Source organism: Nicotiana tomentosiformis, chromosome 2, assembly GCF_000390325.3.
Source record: "Nicotiana tomentosiformis chromosome 2, ASM39032v3, whole genome shotgun sequence".
In the NCBI taxonomy this organism is placed as follows: Eukaryota; Viridiplantae; Streptophyta; class Magnoliopsida; order Solanales; family Solanaceae; genus Nicotiana; species Nicotiana tomentosiformis.
Window position 1 is genome coordinate 94,931,090 of NC_090813.1, and position 12,902 is coordinate 94,943,991.

Sequence of the window (12,902 nt, forward strand, 5' to 3'; positions counted from 1 at the left end):
TGAATAAATAATGAACATTACAATGAATCATTTAATAAAAACAAAAACATTAGAATGAATCATACATCATACATTGTACTTTATGTATAATGAATCTATTTTTTATATTAATTCAATAAATATGATACATAAATTAATAAGATAAAATAATTTTGATGTAATCAAAATAAACCTTCATTGAATCTCGAAAAGACTATTTAAATTAATAAATATTAATTTATCAATTAAATAATACCTCTACAAAATAATAATATTTTATGGTCCCTACAATATTAATTTAGAAAGGTTATACCATATATGAATGTGATTGAAGTGTGACGGGATGCCTTAAAATTAGAATATATCTCGCGAAACATTTGACTTTCACTTAACTATATAGTTGATCAATGCCTCTTGTTAAGGGTGTTCATAAAAACCCAAAAATCGAACCGAATCGACCAAAAAAAGGATACTTTTTAGGTTTTATTTTGGTTTTGAATTTTAAAAATCGATCAAACTTGGTTTGGTTTTGGTTTAAATCAAAAAATAACCGAAAAATATCGAACCAAACCGACTATAGAAGTAGCAATTTAAATTATATATATATATATATATATATATATATATATATATATATATATATAAAGTTTCTAAAATTTGATGGTACAATTAGTCATTTGTATTTTTAGTCTAATTCTTTGCTATTATAATAATTTAATTCTTTGATTTTACATTCTAGTTTGAATGATAGTTTTCTTTTGCTAAGTATAAAAATTTATTTTTTGTTAGATATAATCAATTTTTAATTAAGTAATTAAATTATTCATCACTAGTTGATCCAATTATCATCGATACATCTTGTGAGTAGTGTCTCTCTTTAGAACTAAAACTTAATGTTGCTCTAACATCGCACCTTAGCTTTCCTTTCCTTGATATTTCTGTTCTTCTTGTAAAGCCTAAGTTTGGAGTTTGGACATAAATCAGCGCCGGCCGATGGTAAGGCAACTCAAGCAACCGCTTGAGGCCCCATATTTATGGGGGTCCAAAAATTTCTAATATTAAATAGTTGCATATGATTTATTTTTTTTAAATATCTAATATATCAAAAAAATGCATTTTTCATGAAAAAGAAAATAAGAGATAATTTGGTAATATGAATAGTTACTTTTGGGATTTAGCCCTAAACTTTAGATATGAATATATTTCTTGACTCCTTTATACACTATCATCATTATCATGAGGCTCATATTACTTTGATTATTTTGTCTTTCTTTACAAGTCCACTATCTCATAAAACATTCCATCAAGTAAGATAGCAAAAGGTAATTGCAACCTTTTTTTGTCAAGCTTTCCCGGTATTGCACCAAAAATATTGAAGCAACAAAATTAATATCAAGTTATTTATAACTGTTTGTTAAATCAGGTTCAATTGTTCCGTACTTTTCTTATTACTTTGCATCTAGAATTTGTTATTTTTTTATATCTTTTATTTGTAAGTATATGTATCATCTTTTTATTTATTTATAATCCTAGTCAAGAAATCGATTATAAATAAATTATTAATAATTTACATCTCAAAAAAATAGAAAAATAAACTTTAAATAAAGTGTTACTAAATAAGTTTTTTAATACCGAAAAACTTAGGGCCCCTCATTGAAGTTTGGCTTTAGGCCCCAAACACCGTTGGGCCGGCCCTGACATGAATTGGTTGATATTTGAAAAAGAAATTAAAGTAGTATTTGAAATTAAGTTGAGTTTAGATACTTGGGAACCATTTGGACATAAATATTTTTTTATTTTTTTTTTTTTTTGAAAAATATTTTCAAATCAATGTTTGGTTATACATTTAACTAAACTTTTAAAGATGAGTTTCAAATCTGAAAAAGTAATTTTTACCTCATTTTCAAGTAAATAATATTTTTTTCTTGTAAAACTGCAATATTTTTTTTTTCAAGTGAAATGCATGTCCAAACACAATTTTAATTTTTAAATATATTTTTTCAACTTAACTTCAAAATTTATTTTTTTCAAATTTTATATTTCTTATGTCCAAACGCCTACTTAGACGTATTTGGACGTGAAAACATAGTTGAAGTTTCGTGAGTGACAATTTGAAAAATTGCTAAAATTTGTTTTTCAGACATCCAATTTTATATCTCAACAATTTTATATCTCAAGTTTGAAGTTGAAATAATCAGTCAATTTGATAAACAACCAATTATTTGAAATAATCTCCAAATAATTTTTGAAAAAAAAAAAGATCAGAGTTAAAAGTATATTTTATGGACAGAAAGTACAACCTTTTGCCCTTTTGCCGAATTATATTATATTCCCATATTTTTCCCCCAACCTTTTGCCCTTTTGCCACCCAAAGTGTCTTTTATTAAACAGTCATTCTTCAGAAGTGGCGATGGCAAAATTTGACCTACAACTTCCTTTTTTCGAATTATCGCCTTGTAAATCCGAAACGGTTTTCATCTCCTTGTTGGCCTAGAATTATAAACTTTTTTTTTATAAACCTTGTTGGTGTAGGATTATAAACCTTGTTGGTCTAGGATTACAAACCATATTTTTTGTCCAATAAACCTTGCTGGTCTTAAGATTATAAACCTTATTGGTTTAGGATTATAATTACTATATAAATAGACCCCCTGGCGCTATCTCTTCGCAACAATCTGATTCTCACCATCAGAATTCACTACTAGAAATACGCTAAAAACCGACCAAAAAAATCGATCAAAGTTGATCGGTTATGGCCAATTACCGAACAAAACGCGACCATTAGGGTGTGGACGGTGTTTTGATGGTCGGAATGGCTTACCGACCAAAGTTGGTTGGAAATTACCGACCAACATTGGTTGGTAGCTTAAAACGACCATCTGACAATTTTAATTACTTACCGACCAACTTTGGTCGGAAACATATTTTATTAATTTAATTTTACCGACCAAAGTTGGTCGGTTTAACTAAATTATATTTTTTTATTAATTATTAAAATTAAAAAAAATCGACCAATTTTGGTCGGTAATTGAAAATATGTTTATTTTAAAATAATTAAAATTAAACATTACCGACCAACTATGGTCGGTAACCTCAACAGTGCAGGCAAAATACCGACCAAAGTTGGTCGGTAATGTTGAATTCTGGGAATTCAATGTTCATTAACCGACTAACTTTGGTCCGTTTTTCTGGGTTTAATTTTGGCATAAAATGCCTGTTTTGGCAGCTACACCACCTGCCAGTATACCAATACACCTAACAACAACAACAACAACAACAACAACAACAACAACAACAAAAATATTCAATAAATACTTTAAAACTAACAAATTAAAGTTCAATTGAACATAAAAATCCAAAACCAAGTTAAAACTAATTACAACTAGTTCAAAACTGGTTCTATTTGTCTAGTTCAAAGTATATAAAAGTCAAGGAGTATTTTCTACAACATCATCATCACCGTCTGATAAACTTTCATTTACAAGACGGTATAGAGAACGGTCTTGTAGAGGACGGGAAGAACGATCACGGGGAGGACGGGAGGAACGATCACGAGCAGGACGGGAGGAACGATCACGTGGAGGTCGACTCTCTGGAGATGACTCACGAGACCAGGGAAACGGAAAAGCTCCACTAGATAGGAGAGTTCTGATCTGAGCTTGCATGCCAAGGAATTGAGCATCTCTAAGCCTTTCTCTTTCCTTGGCCGCTTCTAGCTCGGATGTGAGCTTTGTCACTGTCTCCCGCATAGCGGAGAGGCTCTCCCTATTAAGTTGCTCGCATTGTGAGGAAGTACCTATTCCTTGCATTCCACACTTATAGCGATGAAATTGTTTAGTAGGAAGCTCGTATACCTTCTCCCATTTTGGACCGCCAACAGACTCCAACCATATTCTTTCAGCATCCTCGTCCGAAGGTTGGGTTGGCTCACCCGATTCACCAGCTGGATGACTACGGATGAATTCCTCCACGTTATTTTGGTAGCGACCCTATATTATTTTAAATTAAATTAGTATTTCAAAATTTTTATAAAAATAAATTATAATACTTAAAGAAAATTTAAAGCTTACATATGCAGTCGAGGCCCGGGCCTCGACCCACCTATCTTGATCCCCCTCTTTCTTCTTCTTCACAATATGCGTCTCCTTGAATAGCTCATCATGGCTCATTGGACGCCCATACTTCTTTTTCTGAAAATAAATTAATTTATTTAATAAACAGAATATATATATACTTAGAAAAGTAAAATAATTTAAGCAATTACGTACCAATCTTCTTTTTATTGTCCCTAGGCTGGTCGCACCTCCAGTGTGCAAGGAGCCTCCCTTCTCGGATGCGCGAGCTTTCTTTCCTTTTTTGCTCCTCTCTAAGAACTCTGCGGTAAGCCATTGCCTTTGCAAATCATTCCAAAATTCTCAAGTAACCAGCCAAGCCTCTTGTTCTTCTTTCTAGCATCCGAAAAAGCATCCGCCAATCTTTTGTGAGCTTTATGATGAACATTTGCAGCCACTTCCGCGCTATAGCGGTCTTCCCATACACACTTGCTCTGTATTTCAAAAGTTAAATATTAGATGGAAACATCATAAATATAAATTACTAAACTGTTTAAAAGAACATTTATACCTTAAATTGATTGAAAATTTGCTCCTTCAGCGAGAATGGGCAATCAGTCCAAGTCGCATAAGGGCCATCATATAGCTTTCTGATGGCATTGGTGATTATCTTTGTAGTCTTATTACCCGGCCTGAACCTGCAATTTAACAATAAAAACATATTAATACTCCCTCCGTTTTAATTTATGTGAACCCATTTGACTGGACACAGAGTTTAAGAAAATAGAGAAGACTTTTAAACTTGTGGTGTAAAATGAGGCACATATATTTTATGTGGCTATAAATCATTGCATAAAGGTAAATTATTTCCAAATAAAGAAAGAGGTCATTCTTTTTGGCACGGACTAAAAAGGAAATAGGTTCACATAAATTAAAATGGAGGGAGTATCTTAGTAAAAATGTTATAAATCAATAGACGCAAAAATAACAAATAACACTTACCCATCACTCCCGGGGACTATGATGATCCTGCCATATCGATCATAATGCACAACCTCGTCATTATCATCCGAAGCATGTATATCAGAGGCATATGTAGACAGTGTAGGCGGGTCAGAGCTACTGCCTCGCAGGCGAAGGCCTGCAATAGATGGAGTCGATGATGAAGATGGTTGTGATCCCTGTGACTGCGACATAGCTGGATGCGACCCAAGTGGCTGTGATACTGATAGTTGTGACCTGAGTGGTTGTGATATGGATGGATGCGATCCATGTGGTTGTGATATGTAAGGATGTAATCCACGTGGATATGATGTAGATGGATGCGATGCAGATGGTTGTGAGGCAGTTGGACTGTATGTCGGATGTATAGTCCTATGGCCCTATGATGGAAGACCTGGTGTCTGAATGAAGGTGTATGTGATGACCCAAAATGTCATCTTATATTTTAGAACTCGAATCTGCTCTCTTAAGCCTTAAAATCTTATTTTTACCCTCCTCGATTTGCGTGCGCAGTTCGGGCATATTTTCGGAAAGCTTTTATGTTGAAAATTGATGAAAATAAGAATTTATGCCTTAAAAGTTAATTTTAGTTGACTTTGGTCAATATTTTTGGTAAACGGGCCCGAATCCGTATTTTGACAATCCCGGTGGGTCCGTACCGAATTATGGGACCAGGGCATATGCCCGAAATAAAATTAGGAGGTCCCTAGCCCAAGTTATGAATTTTTGATGAAAATTAAAAGTCTGAAAATTAATTATTTTTAAGAATTGATTGATGTTTGGCATTGTTAGTGCCGGGTCCGTATTCTGGTTCCGAAGCCCGGTACAGGTTCATTATGATATTTAAGACTTGTCTGTAAATTTGGTGAGAAACGGAGTTGATTTGACGTGATTCGGGCGTCCAGTTGAGAAGATATGAATTTTAAAGTGTTCTTGAGAATTTTATTCGATTTGGTGCTAAATTCGTAGTTCTATGTGTTATTTTGGCGATTTGATCGCGCGAGCAAGTTCGTATGATATTTTTAGACTTGTGTGCATGTTTGGTTTGGAGCCCCAAGGGAGTTTCGAGTAGGCCACGGGATATTTTGGACTTTAAAAATCTGGTATTTTGCTGTAGCAGGTGTTCTGGCAGGTCCTTCTTCGCGTTCGCAGAGGTACTCTCGCGAACGCGAAGAGTAAACTGGGCAGCTAAAGTTTTCTTCTTCACGAACGCGAAGTCTTAGTCGCGAACGCGAAGCGATGGGGACGTTACCCTTCGCAAACGCGACCAGCTCCTCGCGAACGCGTAGTGTTAGGCACACCTAGGGAAGAGTCGATCGTTCCTTCATCGCGAACGCGAGAAATGTCTCGCGAACGCGAGCAATGTCTCGCGAACGCGAAGGCCGGGGGAAGTAGCCTACGCGAACGTGAACACGGTCTCGCGAACGTGAAGGCTTGGCAGCCTATACTATTCGCGAACGCGACAGTGCTCTCGCGAACGCGATGAACACTGTCGTCCAGCACTTAACAGAATCCAAACACGGGATTTAGCCAAAAATTCATTTTTCTCAAAAACCAAACGGCGTGAGGCAATTTTTCAAGAGTCATTTCTTTCCCAAAGTATTGGTAAGTGATTCTAAACCATTTTCTTTCAATTACCCATTACATTTCTTGAATTATCAACCTAAAATCTAGAGTTTTTAAAGTAGAATTAGGGGTTAGGGTAGAAAACTAGAGGTTTCGGAAATTTGGGAATTTAGACCTCAATTTGAGGTCGGATTCCAAAATAAATTATATATCCGGGCTCGGGGGTGAATGGGTAAATGAATTTTGATCCGAACCTCGGGTTTTGACCAAGCGGGCCCGGGGTCGATATTTTGACTTTTTGGAGAAAATTTTGAAAATTTAATTTATGCAATATAATTAATTCCTTTAGCAATATTTGATATTATTGAGTCATTTTTGATTAGATACGTGTGGTTTGGAGGTGAATTCTAGAGGAAAAGCTATGATTGAGAATTAAGTGGCCTTCGGAGCGAGGTAAGTGTCATGTCTAACTTTGGCTTGAGGGAATAGGTATTATGTGTTTATTTGCTTCGTGTTTGGTTGTTAAATACGATGTATAGGTGAGGTGACGAGCATCTATGCGTCGTTGTCGAGTCATAGCATGCGAGTGAAATTCTATTCTTGTCTATTTTGTAGCCTTAAATTCTACTATCCATGCTTAGCGGCTTATTTGAAATGTTGGGTGACTTATATCTGGTTTCACTGAGATTTGGTAACTTTCGAATATTGATTCAAGGTTGAGGTTACATTGTGCTATTGATTATGGGTATAATACTGGTTTCTTTGTGGTACTCATATCTATCCGTTGTTATTGATTTTGTGACTTGAGAGAAGGAGTGTTAAGCACGAAGGGTGATGCCGTGCATGCATTATTTATATTGTGAGGAAGAGTGTAAAGCACGAAGGGTGATGTCGTGCATGCATTATTTATTTTATGATGAAGAGTGTAAAGCACGAAGGGTGATACCGTGTATATTATGAGAGGTTTAATGCACGAAGGGTGATGTCGTGTCGTTCTATTTATTTAATTGGTGAGGTTGAGAGTAAAAGCACGAAGGGTGATGCTGTGCCGTTCTATTTATTTATTTGGTGAGGTTGAGAGTAAAAGCACGAAGGGTGATATCGTGCAGTTTTCCTTTGCTATTTTATTTGCTCAATCTCTTTAAGGATTTTCGGTGTAATTCTGCCTTTTCATTATTCTCACTCTTTATATTGTATTCCCCCCACTTTATGTTCCCTTCCCATTATTTCTACGTTATTTCTTTATTTACTGTTGTTGCTACTAGCATGATTATACTGTTCAGGTTATATGTGGGTGTCTTGTCCTAGCCTCATCACTACTTCGCTGAGGTTAGGCTCGACACTTACCAGTACATGGGGTCGGTTGTACTGATGCTGCACTCTGCACTTTCTGTGCAGATTTTGGTACCGGCTCAGGTTGATTAAGATTTTTGCTATTGGTCTGCTGTCCGGAGACTCAAGGTAGATCTGTCGATGTTCACAGACCTTGAAGTCCCCGTCTATCTTTTATGTCCTATTGTTTTCTTTCATTCAAACAATTGTATTTCTTTCAAACTATTACTTGTAGTAAATTCTAGAATGCTCGTGAATTGTGACTCCAGATTCGGGTGGTAGTAATTAATACAGTTTTATGATATTCCGCACTTATTATATTTCATCTTAGTTAATTACTGAATGGGAATAAGGAATTAGTTTAATGATTCTCTAACATGGGCTTGCCTAGCAAGTGAAAAGTTAGGCGTCATCACGGTCCCGGCGGTGGAAAATTTCGGGTCGTGACAGTTGGTATTAGAGCACTAGGTTACATAGGTCTCATGAGTCACGAGCAAACTTAGTAGAGTCTGAAGGATCGGTACGGAGACGTCTGTATTTATCTCTCAGAGGCTATGAAGTTTAGGAACAATATCACTTCTTTCCTTCATTATCGTGCGGCATTGATTTTGCTTGAAACATATATCTCGTATTCCCTTGTATCCACTCGTGTATGACATTGCGCACTCGGTATCAGTTGTGCGTCGATGGTTCGTGATACCGCAGATGGACTACGAGGGAGCCAAAGATGCTCAAATATTGCCTCAACGGGTGGTTCCGACTGAAGATGCGGGCATATTAAGAGATCACCCAGTGAATCATATGGGGGTGCAACAAACCTTGGAATCTAGTTGATTTATACGAGCTGTGAAGGTTAATATTGTGGATCATCGGACGTGGTGAACTATGACTCCGTGCCGAGTGGGGGAGTTTACTATCAATGAATGGATTGCGAGTCATGTGTTATATCAGTTTTGGCCTGAAATATATATATGTGGTACTGAAAGGTTCCCCAAAATTTACATATGTTTAAGGCCTGATATTTTGTAGAGGATAAGTTTGGGACTTGCGGTATGTCCGCCTCTTTAATGATCCTATACTTCAGTACCAAAGGAGTTAGAGAAACAACATTAAATTTAAGGAAGGTCTACTCAGCGTGGACGTCATGGTTGTGGATTTTGGGGTACTTCGGAGAAAGTATAGTGGTTGACGAGATTCTGGACTATGTGGTTCGTGCCAAGATTTTTCTGTATGGAGCTCTACTTTTGTGATCGTTGTGTATAAATAGGGGTAAGGGTTACCCCAAATAAGAATCGAATAGTATGTTAAGAAATGGGCCAGCTCAGCAATGTTGAGTCAGCATAACAAAAGAAGAAATTGGCCTTGGGAGAAATAATTCTCCACCGGTGTTCGTGGCAAGCCTATGAAGAGGGCAGACCAGCCACAGAGCGAGTCCACAGACTAATTAAAGAACTCAGTTATGATCAAAAAATTTTATACGACGCGGGAGCTACAGGCTGATACTTCATTTCCTCTAGTGGTAGAAATTGCCAAGATATTAGTATGTGTTCGGGGTGAAACTAAGGAAACTAGGAGGTCTCGAGGTTCTGTAGGATTCAGTGGATCCTACTCTACAAGTATAAATCATTATGGCGGGGGCTCGGGCAGTCAGCCAGCCAAGTCCACACATCGGATTACTCGGGGTGCTCCAGTAAGTTCTTTTAATGCACCACCGACATGAGTTTCCTACAATGGTTATTCCAGTTATTTGACACAGACTCAATGGGAGCAAACAAACCCGCAAAGGGGTTGTTATGAATATGGTGATACTAGGCACATCATGAGAAAATTGTCCCAAACTTGGGAGAGGCATATTTCATCAAAGCACTCAGGCTACGTGCCCCATTGCAGTTACTACACCACCCACACGACCAGTTAGGGGTGGAGGACATGCGGGTAGAAGGCGTCCTAGAGGTGGAGACCCAGCCGTTGTTATATTTGTTTTATGGTATGACGGAGGTCGTTACATTAGATAGTGTCGTTATAGGTATGACCTCAATTTAAAATAAAGGAATAATTTCCTTAACTTGATTCAGTTCTGAGTATCAAGACGGGTCCTCCTATTGTGCTCCACTTATGAGTGGGCTTCGTAATTCTATAATCTACTTATGTATTTACTCCTATTGGGAGATTCTATGGAGATAACTATGCCTATCATTCCATGTTGGTCACTAATAAGAGCTGTGAGGCTAAATGTGGCTTTCTGTTACTCATTTCGGTAAGTTTTGAGGTAATTTACGGATAATTAATTACAAATTATGAATTATATGTCCTACCGGTGTGGGGTTCATTATGTGTTGTAATTTTGTGTAACCGAAATTATTTTAAAGGGGAAAAATGGAAATTTTCGATTGGCACGATATGTATATTACTTGTGATTCAGAACTGAGGACGAGATCCTCGCATTTTAATGTAAATTGGTATGTTTAAACCAGGCTACGAGCTGCGGTGGAAGTTATATAAGGACGAGATCCTTGTGAGGAAAATTTTTGTGTTTAAGTTCTCCCTTGTGAAATTAAAGTTGTACTATAGCAATAATAGGAAGTCATGCCTGTTAGGCTTAATTGAAAATTCTTGTATGAAATTCTCTATGCATACTTGCCAAATTTGTGTTGTAATTATTGAGTTTTAACCTACGAGGTAGGTGCCCGCCCAGGTGGCGTTAAATGTGACTCGTTAATTCGGGTAGATAATTATGAGATCTGGTTACCATCAGTTGAAGATTAGAGCATTTGATGTCCCTAAGACAGCTTTTCAGACTCGGTATGGGCATTACAAAATCCTAGTAATGTCATTTGGGTTGACAAATGCCCCAGCAGCGTTTATGGATTTGATGAATCGGGTGTTCAAGCCCTATTTGGATTCTTTTGTGGTTGTATTCATTGATGATATCTTGATTTACTCCAGCATTTGAGAGGAGCATGAGCAGCATCTTCGGAGTGCTTCAGACTTTGCAGAATAACCAGTTATATGCCAAATTTTTAAAATGTGAATTTTGGTTAGGCTCAGTTACCTTTTTGGGGCATGATGTATCGGCAGAATGCATAAATATGGATCCTAAGAAGATGGAGGTTATTCAGAATTGGCCTAGACCTACTTCAGTTACAGAGATTCGGAGTTTCCTGGGTTTGGCAGGTTATTATCGTCGGTTCGTGGAAGGGTTTTCATCTATTGCAAGCCCATTGACCAGACTGACCCAGAAAGGTGTCCCATTTAGATGGTCAGACGAGTGTGACCGCTTTGACTATGGCACCAGTGTTAGTATTACCCACAAGTTCAGGATCTTACACGGTATATTGTAATGCATCTCATATTGGGCTTGGTGCAGTATTAATGCAAGAGGGCAGGGTGATTGCATATGCGTCGCGGCAGTTGAAAGTTCATGAGAAAAATTATCATGTTCATGACTTAGAATTGGCAGCCATTGTTCATGCGCTAAAGATTTAGAGGCATTTCCTCTATGGTGTCTCGTGTGAGGTATTTACCGATCATCGTAGCCTTTAGTATCTATTCAAACAAAAAGATCTTAATTTGAGTCAGAGAAGATGGTTGGAGTTGTCGAAAGACTATGATATCACCATTTTGTATCACCCCGGAAAGGCCAATGTGATGGCCGATACTTTGAGTAGAAAGGTTGTGAGTATGGGCAGTCTTGCGTATAATCCAGTTGGTGAGAGAACGTTAGCTGCAGAGGTTCAGACTTTGGCTAATCAGTTTGTGAGGTTAGATGTTTTAGAACCCAGTCGGGTTCTAGCTTGCACAGTCGCGCGGTCTTCTTTAAATGAGCGCATCATAGAGCGACAGTATGATGATCCTCATTTACTCGTCCTTAAGGACACGGTGCGACATGGTGATGCCAAATAGGTTATTGTGGGGGAGGATGGAGTTCTGCGAATGCAGGGTCATATATGTGTGCCTAATGTGGATGAGCTTCGTGAATTAATTCTGGAAGAAGCCCACAATTCCAAGTATTCTATTCATCCATGTGCCGCCAAAATGTATCAAGATTTGCGGCAACATTATTGGTCGAGGAGAATGAAGAAGGATATAGTTGCATATGTAGCTCGTTACCTGTATTGTCAGCAAGTTAAGTACGAGCATCAGAGACCTGATGGTTTGCTTTAGAAAATAGAAATTCCTGAATGGAAGTGGGAGCGTATCACTATAGATTTTATTGTTGGGCTCCCACGGACTCAGAGAAAATTTGACGCAGTTTGGGTCATTGTGGACAGGTTGGCCAAGTCAGCACATTTCATTACAGTAATTACCTATTCTTCAGAGCGGTTAGCTGAAATTTACATTCGTGAGATTATCCGCCTTCACGGTGTGCCCATGTCTATCATTTCTGATCGAGGTACACAGTTTACCTCGCAGTTTTGGAGGGCAGTACAGTGTGAGTTGGGTACGCGGTTTGAGTTGAGCACAGCATTCCATCCTCAGACGGACGGGTAGTCCGAGCGTACTATTCAGATCTTGGAGGATATGCTCCGTGCTTGTGTCATAGACTTTGGAGGTTCTTGGGATCAGTTATTGCCCCTTGCAGAGTTTGCCTACAACAACAGTTACCAGTCGAGCATTCAGATGGCTCCCTACGAGGCATTATATAGTAGGCGGTGTCGGTCGCCAGTTGGGTGGTTCAAGCCGGGAGAGGCTCGGTTGTTGGGCACAGACTTAGTACAAGATGCCTTGGATAAGGTCAAGATTATTCAGGATCGACTTTACACAGCTCAGTCCAGGCAGAAGAGTTATGCCGACCGTAGAGTTCGTGATGTTGCATTCATGGTTGGAGAGAGAGTGTTATTTCGGGTATCACCCATGAAGGGTGTAATGAGGTTCGGAAAGAAGGGCAAGTTGAGCCCTAGGTATATCAGACCTTTTGAGATTATGGAGAGAGTGGGAGAGGCAGCTTACAGGTTTGCGTTGCCACCTAGT